A 13,015-nucleotide genomic window follows, 5' to 3' on the forward strand; every position below is an offset into this window, starting at 1 on the left:
AAAAAGATGTATTTCTGAGGTTGTCACAGTTGCCACAAAGTAAATCAGAAGTTTTCTGAAATACTTTTATTTGTAATAAACAAATAAATTAATAGCATCATACATCAATAGCAATAGCCAAAAACACTCTGCTTACACTTAGACTTGTGACAATATCCAAGCAAGTTTATATTTTGGCAGGCTCTATTAGAAAATTTCACACTCCAGAGAACATTATCACATGCTGTCTCAACAACAGAAGTGAGCACTGTGTACATTTCCAGAGGCCATTGGTTTATCAAATATAGTGCATGTTAGAATAGAGACGAGACTCATGGGAGTGCACTAATCAATTTAATTTTAAAGGCAGACAACTTAATGCTATATCTCTTTCACAAGACAACTTTAAACTTCATAAAAATATTTGCAATCCTTGACTGCTTTTAAATCCTTTAGAGAACATCCCATAGAGCTTGTTACCATGATAAGCAAATTGTTGGTAATTTCCAGCTAAGCAATTGTGATCTTTAGATAACAGTCAAGACTATTTAAAAATCTTCAAAAACCTTGAAGCAATTTCATAGTAATTCATTGTAATTGTAGCATTAATTTAAACAAGAATCAATATCAAAGATTTTTCATTCAGAGTGTTTTAGAATAACATTTGCATTTCTGAATGATACTGAGTATGATCAAAAAGACAAATACAACACTCATAAAGCATTAAGTTTCAAGCAAATTCTGAGGGGAAAAAAATCGGTCTGCATTAACACAATCAAAACTAATTTTGACAATCACTTCGTTTTTTTGACACAAAGTCAGGACCTGTTCCTACAGAAAAGACCTGAAGAATGCATTATTAAATGCAATGATCGATTCTTAGATGTCCAAAACCTGTTTAGGACCTTGATCTTCCATTTGCTTCATAAAGGTTGCCATTTTTTAATGTAGGATGCTCTATTAAATCATGCTCTACAAATGTTTGATGCTATAGATACTGTGGTCATTGTAGAATGAATTCCAAGAACAATTGTGGAACTAATCAAAAATCATTTACTGATAAATTTTGAAGTGGAAGATGCAAAATGTAGGTGAAACAGAGTGGGAGGAATGGCTGAAGAATGACAATGTAGGGTCAGTACAGGGTTTCCCTAGATAAATATCCTTTTTCTAATGACACCAATGACAGTGGTTAACAATATAAGAAATCATATAGGGTTGTCGGTTCATAGGGGATAATGTTCTCTTTGATATTTCCTTTTCCTTTCCAATCTCTATCCTAGGAACTTCCCATTCCCAAGGTTTCATCCAAGACTTTTTTGTTTATAGTTGCCAATAATCTGTTTTTCCAAGAATTTGACAAATCTATTTCTGAACTAATTTGTAGTGTTTTTTGGGATCTTTTTCTTGTTTTGTTGGGTTTTGTTTCCCCAATTCCCCTGACAATCAGATCCCAGTTTAATTATGTCCTGTGGTTGTATGGGAAAGTACTTCCTTTTGTTTATATTAAGCCTCATTATTATTTTTGAAACCCCTTACGTTACTAGAAAACGAAAATCATCATTCTTTAGTAATGTTTGTCATACATTTTAGGCAGCATAGACTACATATCAGTAGATATGTCTTTCCTGAATGAAATATTATGTAAAATCTAATAAATTATCATATAAAAAAACCTTAAGTTACATAAGAAACTCTTTTTCTGATAATTATTTCCTGAATTAATTCCAGCTATATGGTATTCATTTGAGGTTTGACGACAAGATTTTAACTTTTGTATAATTTGCATCAGTGAAGCATTTTGTATTTGACTTAGAAGTATTTTCTTTTAGGACATTAAAAATACCTTTCATAGTCATAAACGTTTTTTCTAATATGTTTGCTGTTTTAAGTATAAACACAGTAACAGATACATTCATAAGTGAATTCAGGGTGCATCTTAATCTTCAGTCTTGTGGTCGTCTCTCTATTCATGTAATTACATGAATTAGCCCACTATTGCAAAAATTGCAAGTCACATTATCTTTTTGTAAGGCTTGATATATGTCAGCCAAAGGATTTCAATAATACTTTCATTTCAGGATAAAAAATGCTTTAACATTTTAGAAACCAAGGGATATGACATACTTTTCTTATTCCTTTGAAGTGCACAATTGGCTTCTAAATGAAGGAATTTCACATTTGCATCTGCACTTTCAAATACAGCCTGTGAATACAGCAACTCAGTTCTTGGGGTAATGTAATCCCTGGGGTAGTTAGAAGTGAACTTTTGAGAAGAAGTGCTACCAGTGGGATTTTACAGGGAAAGCCACTTAGGCTATAAAGAGATGTCAAAGAGAAAGAGATAAATAAATACAGGGCAAAAATGCATTTGTCAGCTCTGGTTAATCTACGAATTTTTGTTATAATGTCTTCTATGGAATGAGATGTTATTACTAAGTTGTGTATTGCTCCAATACAGCCATCCATTACAGTAAAACAGAAATAGCACATTCCATTAATCACAGCCACAAGGTTAAATAAAGATGTAAGCATATTGAGAAAGCAAAACTTCAAGTGTACAGGACCTTGATATATTAACCAAATGTCATAGAAGGGGTTACAGGTCTTAGAGAATAATAGTAGTAATAATAAGCAAAGTTTCATTAGCCATGCTTAACTCAGTAATATATATTAATAGTGCTGCAAAGCAATCAATTGTTTGTTGTAGAGTAAGCAACATGTGGTACATAATATTTGGAATCAGAGGGAATTTACTGAAAAAAATGAGTTCACATTAAATCAATCCATTAGATTTGATAAATATTCCATTCAAATCTATTTTTTTCCCTTTTTTTCTACACTTTACTAAGCTGCTTCTTCTACATTACAGAGATGAATACACACAGAATCCCTGGTCAATTTATTCTCATGTCAGTGGTCATTCCACTCCGTACATTTATAAAATAAAGACTTCCAATATGAGGCAGGATAACTTTGTAGGATATTACACTATGGCTGGGTAGCTATTACATATTGTGAGGAAGGCTGTTAGGAGAATAGCCTTTCCCATTTTGTACCTTTGTAAATTTTCCATTTTTCTCTTTACTTTTTCATGTATCAATTCTGTTTTTTTTCTTTTGAGCTGTTCTTTCTGCATCCTTCCTGTCCAATGTCCATTTCCATTTTCTTTCCAGCATGCTTCAAAAAACATTGTTGCTCCCAGTTACTATGGACATTTATGGTGTTCTGCAAGAGTAAAATAAAACAAATAACAAAGTCCTTGCCAAAGTCAGGTTGCAATCTAAAGAATCAGAAATGTAGTCATTGATGCCTAATTTCATTTCTTGCTTGCATACTAGTTTTGAACAGATTTGGTCACAGGGTGAAATTTTTCCCTAGTGTTATCGAGACATACTCCCCCTTCATAGGACTAGTTAACTTCCTAGTTCAATTTGGACACTCTATCATCAAGTTGACTTTTGTCATACATATTTGCCATTATTTTTTTCTGACATTTCATTGGCAAACATTCTACCCAAGTGTCCTAAAAGCTTGATGTTTGGTGTTTTTTCATCTCATCTGTAATTCTAGATAATACAGTCCACAGCTAACTTCTATTGAACTATCCCAGTATTTTGAGTCAAAAGTATTTCTGAAATGTTTTTCCCTACAATATTTACTTCTTAAAGCCTTATAGTTATTTTCTTTTTATACTTTGTTGCAATACAACTTTTCTGTGCTGGTGTGGCCTCACCTCAAACCCTGTGTGCAGTTTGGCATACCACAATATAAGATATAAAGCTTTTAGAGAGCATCCAAAGGAAGACAACAAGGATGATGAAGGGTCTAGAAGGCAAAATGTGTGAGAAATGAACACTTGGCTTGTTTGACCTTGGACATTGCTCATAGTTACCCATCCTGGGCATCACCAGCCAAGGTCCCGGAGCATCCTCTGACAATTAGCTTCATGCATCTACCTCATCTTCAGGATCTGCACCCACTTCTGAGATCTTTCCTCCAACCTGTCTTTCAAAGACTGTTTCTTTGTGGGAACTCTCCTTTGGGGCCAGCTCCTCTTTCCAGAAAAAAGCCTCCCCAGTTTCCCAGCCTCTACACTCTAAGCAGCATATGTGCATATTTAGGCTCCCTAATAATGCATTCTGCCTCATGACTCTGTATTAAATGGAAGAAACCAGATAAGGCAATTCTGTTTAGCCCAGGCACTTTCAAAATTTAAAACTAGCCCATATAAGTTGCATCTAGGGAGAGGCAGGCTTCAAATTGAGAGGACAAAAGTTCAGTTTTGGACAATCACTTGCAGCCGATTCTTTACTGTCTGATAGCATTCACAGAAACTATATCTTCACTAACACCCACTTATATACACTCTGATATTCTCCGAAATAAGACTGTCAAAATGTTAAGTCGTTCTCTAGTACTGTAGGAAAGGGGTGGAAATGTCTTTTACGCAGTTTAGTATGACTTCCAAACTTTCTTAAGGACTTTGCTAGCATTGTCCTACAAGAGTAATCCTATATGCTTTGATCATGGGTAGGGCAATGTGAGGTATAGTTTTGAAGGTGCTTTTAATGACGTTTCACTTTCTACTTAAACTTGAATATATTGATGAGGAAAAATAGAAGGCAGAAGTGATAAAAGATGAGGGACAGAATAAAATAAATGATTCAAACTAGAAATTTTTAACTGGGCACAGTTTCTTAAACCTGCACACTAAGCATCATATCAAAGCAATTCAGCTTAGAGTTTACTGCTGTGTGTGTATGTGTAAGCCCCAGAGTTTTCTACAATCTCTGGCAATTGGTATGTTGTGATGTGACTTCCATATATATATATGTTTTGTTATTTCCCAAAATGATTGCTTTACATGTAAAAATCTTAAACTTGTTTCTGAAGAAGGTTTTGGATATTTGTTGTTTATTGGTCGAGTCAATTCCTAGCACTGATTTTTGCCTCCTGCTAGGTAACACAAGCGAAAATATCTCTGCAGTGTTCTCCCAAATCTTACAATTTTATTTCATGCTTCTCCTATTCTAATCAAGTTTTTTAATCTCTTAATACACTAATTTCTCCTTAGCCCCTTTAATACACCATTAGTCTTTATTTTCATCCATTTTATACCCCATTTTTTCAGCTAAGCCACAATTTTGTCATTTCAGAAAACATTTTTCTGACATGCCTGCCTGTTTCCATCAGTCTCCACCTTTATTTCCATTTGGTACTATCACCAGTGTTTATTTTTGTTTATATATATATATATATATATATACTTAAAGGATTTCGCATTTGAGAACAGATTGTAATGGCATAAATTGATGTCAGAACTTTTTATTTGGCTGATGAGTTGGTCTCATCACTGTCTTCTTTATTTCAATAATGACAGAAAACCCCAACACAGTCAGTAGGTAATTAGAATAAGGATTCAGACCGAAAAAGTGAAAAAGGTCCTAAAAATTACCTATTCAAATTCTTGTTTCATGTGCTTTTTCTCCTTAGGAGACCGAGTGTATGAGTGAAAGATTTAACAGAAAATTAAAAGGAGTTGAGAAATGTTATATTTCAGCAGCATCTCTTCCCACAGTGCTTGAGGAAAGACAGCCAAGGTTCATTTACATGAATGCAGAATGATGATCTTTGACACTTGGTTTTCTTTTTGGATTCTGTTCTTAGGTGCTCAAGAAAGGATGTTGATGATGCGTGAGTCAGTTTCCCATATATTTGAATTATACATATAGTTAGTCAGATTTGTCCTGTGGTCCATCTCTACTCATTTTGAAGGAGATTCCAGGCATTTTTTTCCATTTTGGAGTCCTCAGTGCCTTGGGAATTAGAAGTGCTCCAGTCAAAGATCACACTCGGTGTGTTTTTGTAACAGTTCCAGTTGTACGGAAAATCTCCAGTGGCCTCTTATCTAAGTGGCTGATAGACCTCTTAGCACTATTAATAGAGACTTAACATGAACCATACCTGGAGCACAAATTGCAATGAGTGCAGAGGGAAGGAGATCATATGGAAAGGAGATGGATGTCACAGCGCATATTTACTGGTTCAGAAAGACCGCAAAACTTTCAGATTTTTATTGCAAACAAACAATTTTAAAGCAGGTCTTATCGCTATTAGTCTATACTTAAGGCAAAGGACAGAATGTTCTGAGAGCTTTTCACACATGTCAAAGAGCTGAGGGGAATGTAAAGCCTTACAGAAGATCTAATTCCAGTGTCTCACTTAACTTTACAATCTCTATCACAGTAAGAGGCAAAGATTCAGCACTGCCTCTGGGGTACTACTAAATCTGTTGCTTGTGTCTCTTTCAGAGCAAGAACTTTTCTTTCTCTCCAACCTGTAATGACAATGCAGTGGCAGGCACCATCAATTATTAAAATTGTGCTCAGGCCTCTTTTCTGATTCCACTGATTTTGGTTGAGGAAGGAGAGGCAGTAGCTGTGGTGAAGTAAATCTGAAATCTGCAGCACTGGCAAAGAAGCAACTGCCTTACAAAACACCTCCGCACTCTGCACTGCAGACTGCTGCCACAGGCCAGGGCAACAGCTACTTCACTAGTTTAGCGATTTAAGAGGTAAAAAGGAGTAATCCACCAATCAACAGTGCCAGGGTGAATTTTCTTTGCTCCTTTGACAGCAATGAAGACAGTAAAAACCATGAGTTTGATGTAGTGCTTCCCATCAGTGTCACAATGACTCCATATCAAATATGGGTGATCCAAGGCACTCAACTACCCAACATTGTCTATACTCTAGCATACCTGAAGAGTAAAGTATTTTTTATAGTCTGATACAGTCTTTTATCAACCTCACTAATACTGTCTTTTACAAGCTGAAACACAAAGCACACATACCTATTAATTTATTATTTTCAGCCACATTAAAAATATCAGTACTTTATGAAAGAAGGAAAAGGATAATAGAGAGTTCAGCATAAAGAAAACTATGCTGTGTGGTGCATCAGTACTGGGGGTTAATCAAGACCAACAAGGTCAATGCTGTCTCCAGCAGGTGTGACTCACAACCACATTCCCTCAAGAAACATTCATCCCATGACCGTTGATTTTTGGCAGATCATTCCTCTGTGATTTTCAGGAGATGAGTACGTAAATTCATACTGAGTTAGTGGTGTAAATCTGTCTCCCATTCTCACATGTCAGGAAATTATGCTCTCTCTTAAAATGTGGCTATAAAATAGCTGTACATTCTCCACTTAATTTTTATTTTTGTTAGGTCTGAATTTTGCTTGAGCAATTGGTTTGCGGGTGGATATATGTCCATTTTCTGCAGGGGGTTAATCTCATTTCTTTAAACAAATGGTATTTCTCAATATTACCTACCAGTACCTATGTGTTATCCTTTGCTATCAAATCTTTTGCTAATGGTGAATTTCTAGTGCCTTAAAATTAAATGAGAATAAAAAATTTATCTGATTAAATTAAAACAGCTTGAAAAAAAGAATGCTATTTAGGTAAAAAATCAGCAAAGATCTTTTTTGGCAGGGAAAAGAAGCATTTCTGAAAAGGTTTGGTTAACGGATGTCACACGGTTATTATAGATGATTAGTAAATGGGTTTAGAACAGTTTTGTACTAATATAACCTAGAAAAAAGATTTAAAAATTGCATGGCAAGATGAACCTTAATATTCCTTTTAACTTCATTGTGCCTAAAAAGACAAGACAGATAAAACATTGCTGAAAGGAATTTTTTTTTCCATCAAAATGCAAGCTATTTTTTCTCTTTCATCTCCATTTGTTATGGTGCATGCTTGCAGAGAGAAAACTGAGAGCCAAGAGGTGATACTTTTTATTGCAGACATATTTAATAGCTTTTTAAGACTTCTAGAATGCCCTTACTAATTATTCCACTCTTTCAAAATTGCATCATCATCATTCTTTGCTACTTTATCTACAGCACAGATTTTGTTTCTGCTTCTCTGACATTGTCCCTTCAAAAGCTTTTGCATTATCACCCTCTCGTCTGTTGAACCCCCATGCCTGGAACTCATAGCACTCTATAGGTTCAGCTACTGTAAAGTGGATCAGGTCTCTGCAGACCTGGTACCAGCTATCTCTCTTATATTATCTGGTTCATCATTCTCCCTCAAAGAACTCCTTAATGTATTGCCATCACCCCCTGCAAAAACATTTCAATTTTAACCTCTGTAAAGATTTCTACACTTTCTCACCACTTTGGATATATGCTGTCAGTCAGTTTTTAATGTTCCTAAGCTGATTTGCTTGTGTCTGACCCACATTGCAAGGTCCTCGGGGTAAGCTCTGTGTCCTTTTACTTATTTTTACAATGCTAAGAATACATTCACCACTCAGTCAATAATACAGCACATAATAAAATACTATCTATTTTAACACCACAGCTCTAAGCTTGAACTCTGGGGACAGGAGGATGTAAAAAGACAATTGGCAGTTTGGGAAATTGCTGAATTTACGGCCTAAGGGTGGAAGAAATTCAGTTTTCCCAGGGCAAGTGCTTTTTTTTTCCTGCTTGTACATCACTTATGCACAATATTTTTCTGTGCAGTATATTTGGAGTTACCCTCCAGTGTCAAGGAGATGTTAGGGCCACTGTGATTCATATTCTTTCAAACTTTTTTCTATTCACACTAAAAAATAATTTGGCCTATTAGCTTAAGAGCTGTATTGGAGCCTTACAATTAACCCTGAAACTAGATAAATTAACTTTATATTTTATTGTAACCTTAACACTTGAACTCCATTTACTCATCTTCATTATTTTCCCATCTCTGTTTCTTGAGTAGCCAGAAAACCTCCCATCAAGATTATTAAGGACAATTTCATGTTAGTGAAAAATTTTTCCTGTCCACAGTTTCAAACCAAAATGACCCAGCATGTTGTTGGGCTATTCACTCTTCTCTCCTAACCTTGATCCAGAGATGTAAGGTTTTGACCAGCGTTAATATGGTAACAATAACCTCCTGGAAGAAGTTTTGACTTGAAGAGCAGATGCTTTACCACATATATTTGTTGTATGAGTTCTAGGACTGATATTACTTCTTTTTTACACAGGCATTACCTAAACATCCTACTATGCAATCAATTTACTCAAAAGTTAAATAAATCAGAGAAAAGAAGAGCAGATGTTCAGTGTAACTGAAGTAGCTAAAATTGGAAAGGCAAGACAGCTCTGGAGTTCTCAGCACAGCAAAGACATGAATGTGTTGGAGTAGGTCCCAAGGAGGGCCACAGAAATGATCACAGGGCTAGAACATCCCTCCTATGAAGACAGGCTGTAAGAGTTGGAGGTGTTTCATCTGGTGAGGAAAAGGCTCCAAGACCTTATTGCAGCCTTCTGATACCTAAGGGGGACAACAATTCACTAGGGCCTGTTGCAATAAGACATGGGGTAATGGTTTTAAACTAATTTTTAAATTAGGGTGGATTCAGACTCAATATGAGGAGGTACTTTTTAAAAATGAGAGTGATGATGCAAGAGAATAGATGCCCAGAGAGGTGGCATCAGTTTCTTCAGTGGAAACACTTAAAGTTGGGTTGAATGGAGACTGATGTAGTTAAAGATTACACTCTTCATTCCAGGCAGTTTGGGTGAAATGACCTTGAAAGTTCCCTTCCAGCTCAAATTATTCTAGGATTATATGATTCTACATTTCTCATGCTTGCACTTCATCCACTCAAGATTTAGTTACTCTAATATCAGGCGTAGACTACATAATGAAATAAAGGTCATTGAAAAAGAATTTCAAATCACACAGTTTTACATCTGGCAGGTGAAATCCAGTTTGCTCACTAGACACGAATACACACAGGTTATTCCAGCACCTGTTAGTATGGGCTGCTACAACAATTCCAGTCATGTAATTCTCCTTTCCTTTTGCTGTTCGAAAACAGGTTAGTAGATGAAGTTCTTAGTTAACAGTCTGAAATTTAAAGAACGGGGAAAATAAGTCAGAAGTTGTAGCCTCTATTCTTCATGCTGTTAACAAGACTTATTGTGTGACATTGGGAGGCACTTAACTTCTCCATTTCCAAATCTGCAAATTAGATTAGGGCTTGGATAATCTTATTAGTCAGAAGGTAAATCCAATGATGTGTGTGGAGTGTTTAGTAATTTTTAGAAGAAAAGCTTCCTTCAAAACAGGACACATAATCTGAAATGGAGTCATAGACTTGAAGATAATCTTTCTTCCAGAGATTTGATTTTGCTAGTTGATTTGATTACAGTATTTTTAATAAAATACCCAGTGTACATTTGCTTCACTGTTTATGAATGTCTATCTGCAACTGAAAATGTTCAGTGTTCATTCAGTGCATGTATGACTTCAGGTGATAGTACCATATAAATATTGTATATTCCTCATGTTATCTGACTTTCAATATTTTCTCAGATTCTTAAAGAAACAACTTTTTCTGACCTCTCTGTGCTCCATCAAAACATTTCTTGCTCCATTCTGCTTGCAAAACCAGAACTAGTAAAGTTCTTTTAAAAGGAACCTAGAGGCCATGTATTTCTCATGTCCTGCTGAAAGCCAGCTCATTCCCTTTGTTGTGACAAGCATACTTATTCAAAGACCTTAAAACAGGCAGCGGAGATAGGTACACAATACTGAGTTCAGATAAAAGAAAATGATACTTGTGTGTCAGGAAACAAGATGATGTGTGAGGGTTACTTCTGTTCCTCTGTATATGTAATCCAGTGGTCTGATTAGCTCCACAAGTTCCAATAATGATCAGATAGCATTATGTCAGCATCTGACATAATCTTTCCTTTCCATTTCCACCTTTCCCTGTGTCTTTTCAAAATACTGAGCAATATTTTTTCCTGAAGATGTGACTATTACACCTCATTCTGTCTAAATTTCCTCTTCAATCCTATTTGCAAGTGGAATAGTATGAATGATAACAAGTGGATATCACATTTGTAGAAAATCACCGGAGTCTGGAAGCTTTGCCTTTCTATCATCTTCTAATGAGACTTACTTGATCTTTTAATTACATCTTTTACACTATGGCATGACATCAGAGTAGGGTTTGATTGCAAAGTATGCATTTGTTATTCATTAAAGTTTGGCTGAATATTCCCAAAAAAAGATGAGGAATGCCATAGACATATTTTCAAGTCTATAACTCCTTCACCTGATTTCTGTATACAAGTGACAGAAATCATAAATATTTTCATATATGGCCTTGAAAACCCAAGAAAGGTTTCTTGAACGCCATTTATTTGTATCACAAAAATAGCTAACCAACCAAATCTGAAAGAGTTATCATTTTACTAGGCAACATTGTACTCTATTTACCCTTTTTATAATCTATTAGGAAGTACTGTCAGCATGGTTCTTCTTGTATACATTCTATTCATAAATTTTAAAAGTTTGAACACTGTAAATCAGTTAGTTCATAAAAGTGAGAAACTGATAATAGATTGGTGTACAAGAAGCATCACTGTAGAAACTTTTTGTCATATCAGTTGTTTCAAAGTTGTTCAGTGAAACACATTCATGGCAACTCAGTACACTGCTTCAATGAAACCTAAATATATGCAGCCTTTCAGCTCCTGAAGTTCAGTCACAGGATTTTGTTCTTTCCTTTTGTCTGCTTTCTCTGTCAATAAAACATTACAAACACCAGATTTTTGTACAGTACATTAGGTCAAAAAAAAGTAAATCTTCATAACTGCTTTCTCTGTACAGTTCCCATACCTGAAGACACATGACATGATATCTAAAACATCTTGATGTCTATGCCAGTTGATTTATATTGTGGATATTCTGTACATCTCCATTTTGTGAAGAAGCTTGCCTACAAAACCATCTCATTCTTTGTACTTGTTCTGGTTTTCACTTTTAGTGTCCAAGATATGGCACGTTCTCCAGGTAGTCTGCATTTTAAAAGAGAGGGTAACTGCTTTTCTTTGTATAACACTTCTGTGAAGACTTTTCTAAAGGTTCCTTTAGAACATTAAAATCTGTGCTAGCTGTAATACTGAAGTGGATAGAAGCCTTTGCATTACCAGTGGACCAGAAAAGAGTGGGGAATTACGGTTTAATTTGCTGCTCTTGTGGTTCCAAAACCACAAGTCCACTACATGTCTTAACCAGATGTGACACTTATAAATTGTCACTTACCATTAACAGGCATCATGCATGTGTAGAGAGGTTCTGGTGAATCCTGTACCTTCATTTCAAGTGTGTACCTGTAGCTGGAGCCCTGTCAGGTGGCCTCCATCCCCATTGCACCAGGAGGGAAATCATTTTGATGTCAGCAGTGGTGTGCCCAAGTGAATATTGGACAATATTCAAAATAACGCACATATAAGTACAAGGCAAGTCTACAACTACAAGAAAGCTCCTAGGGCCCTATATAGCTAATTTTAACATAACACTTCTTCATCTTGTTTACTTATCTCCTGTCTCATGAAGATATTTAAAAATATAAGAAAAAAATCCCCAAAAAAATTGTTGTTTTATACCAGTGAACCCTCCAGAATGCTGCCAGATGTTATAATTAAGTCCAGTTATTCACATGGATCAAAAATAGTCCAGAGGAAATTTACTGTTTAAATTTAGCATTTTCTATATGAAAGTTAAATCACCAGTGAAAGAAGGACATTGAGCAATCCAGTAAATATACCAACCTGAATATTTATAAGCTTGCTAATACAAAGTGAGCATTAATTGTTCTAGGAACCATAAAGTGTACTAAGGAGTCAGTGACCTTATCAAAGATTACTTTTACTCCTGCAGTAAAAAAAACCCTGTGACTTTCCCCTTCTGTTTTGACTCCCTTCTCGTTAAAACTGTAATAATTTCAACATTGCCTGTGTTTAGAACTAGGTGTATTTAAATCATGTCTCAGTGTTAAAAAAAGATATTTATTCTCCAAACGAAATTCTTTCTCCATTGCTCCCTTTCCAGTGGGAGATTCAATTCATCCAATGCTAAAAGTGATAGAAAGAGAAAAAATGTTTGGTGCTGATTAAATCTTATTCAATCACATTGACAGTCAACAAGTACATATTTTAATGCTTTAATCTC

Source organism: Chamaea fasciata, unplaced genomic scaffold (assembly GCF_029207755.1).
Source record: "Chamaea fasciata isolate MVZ Bird 193981 ecotype frontalis unplaced genomic scaffold, bChaFas1.0.hap1 SCAF_6, whole genome shotgun sequence".
NCBI lineage: Eukaryota > Metazoa > Chordata > Aves > Passeriformes > Sylviidae > Chamaea > Chamaea fasciata.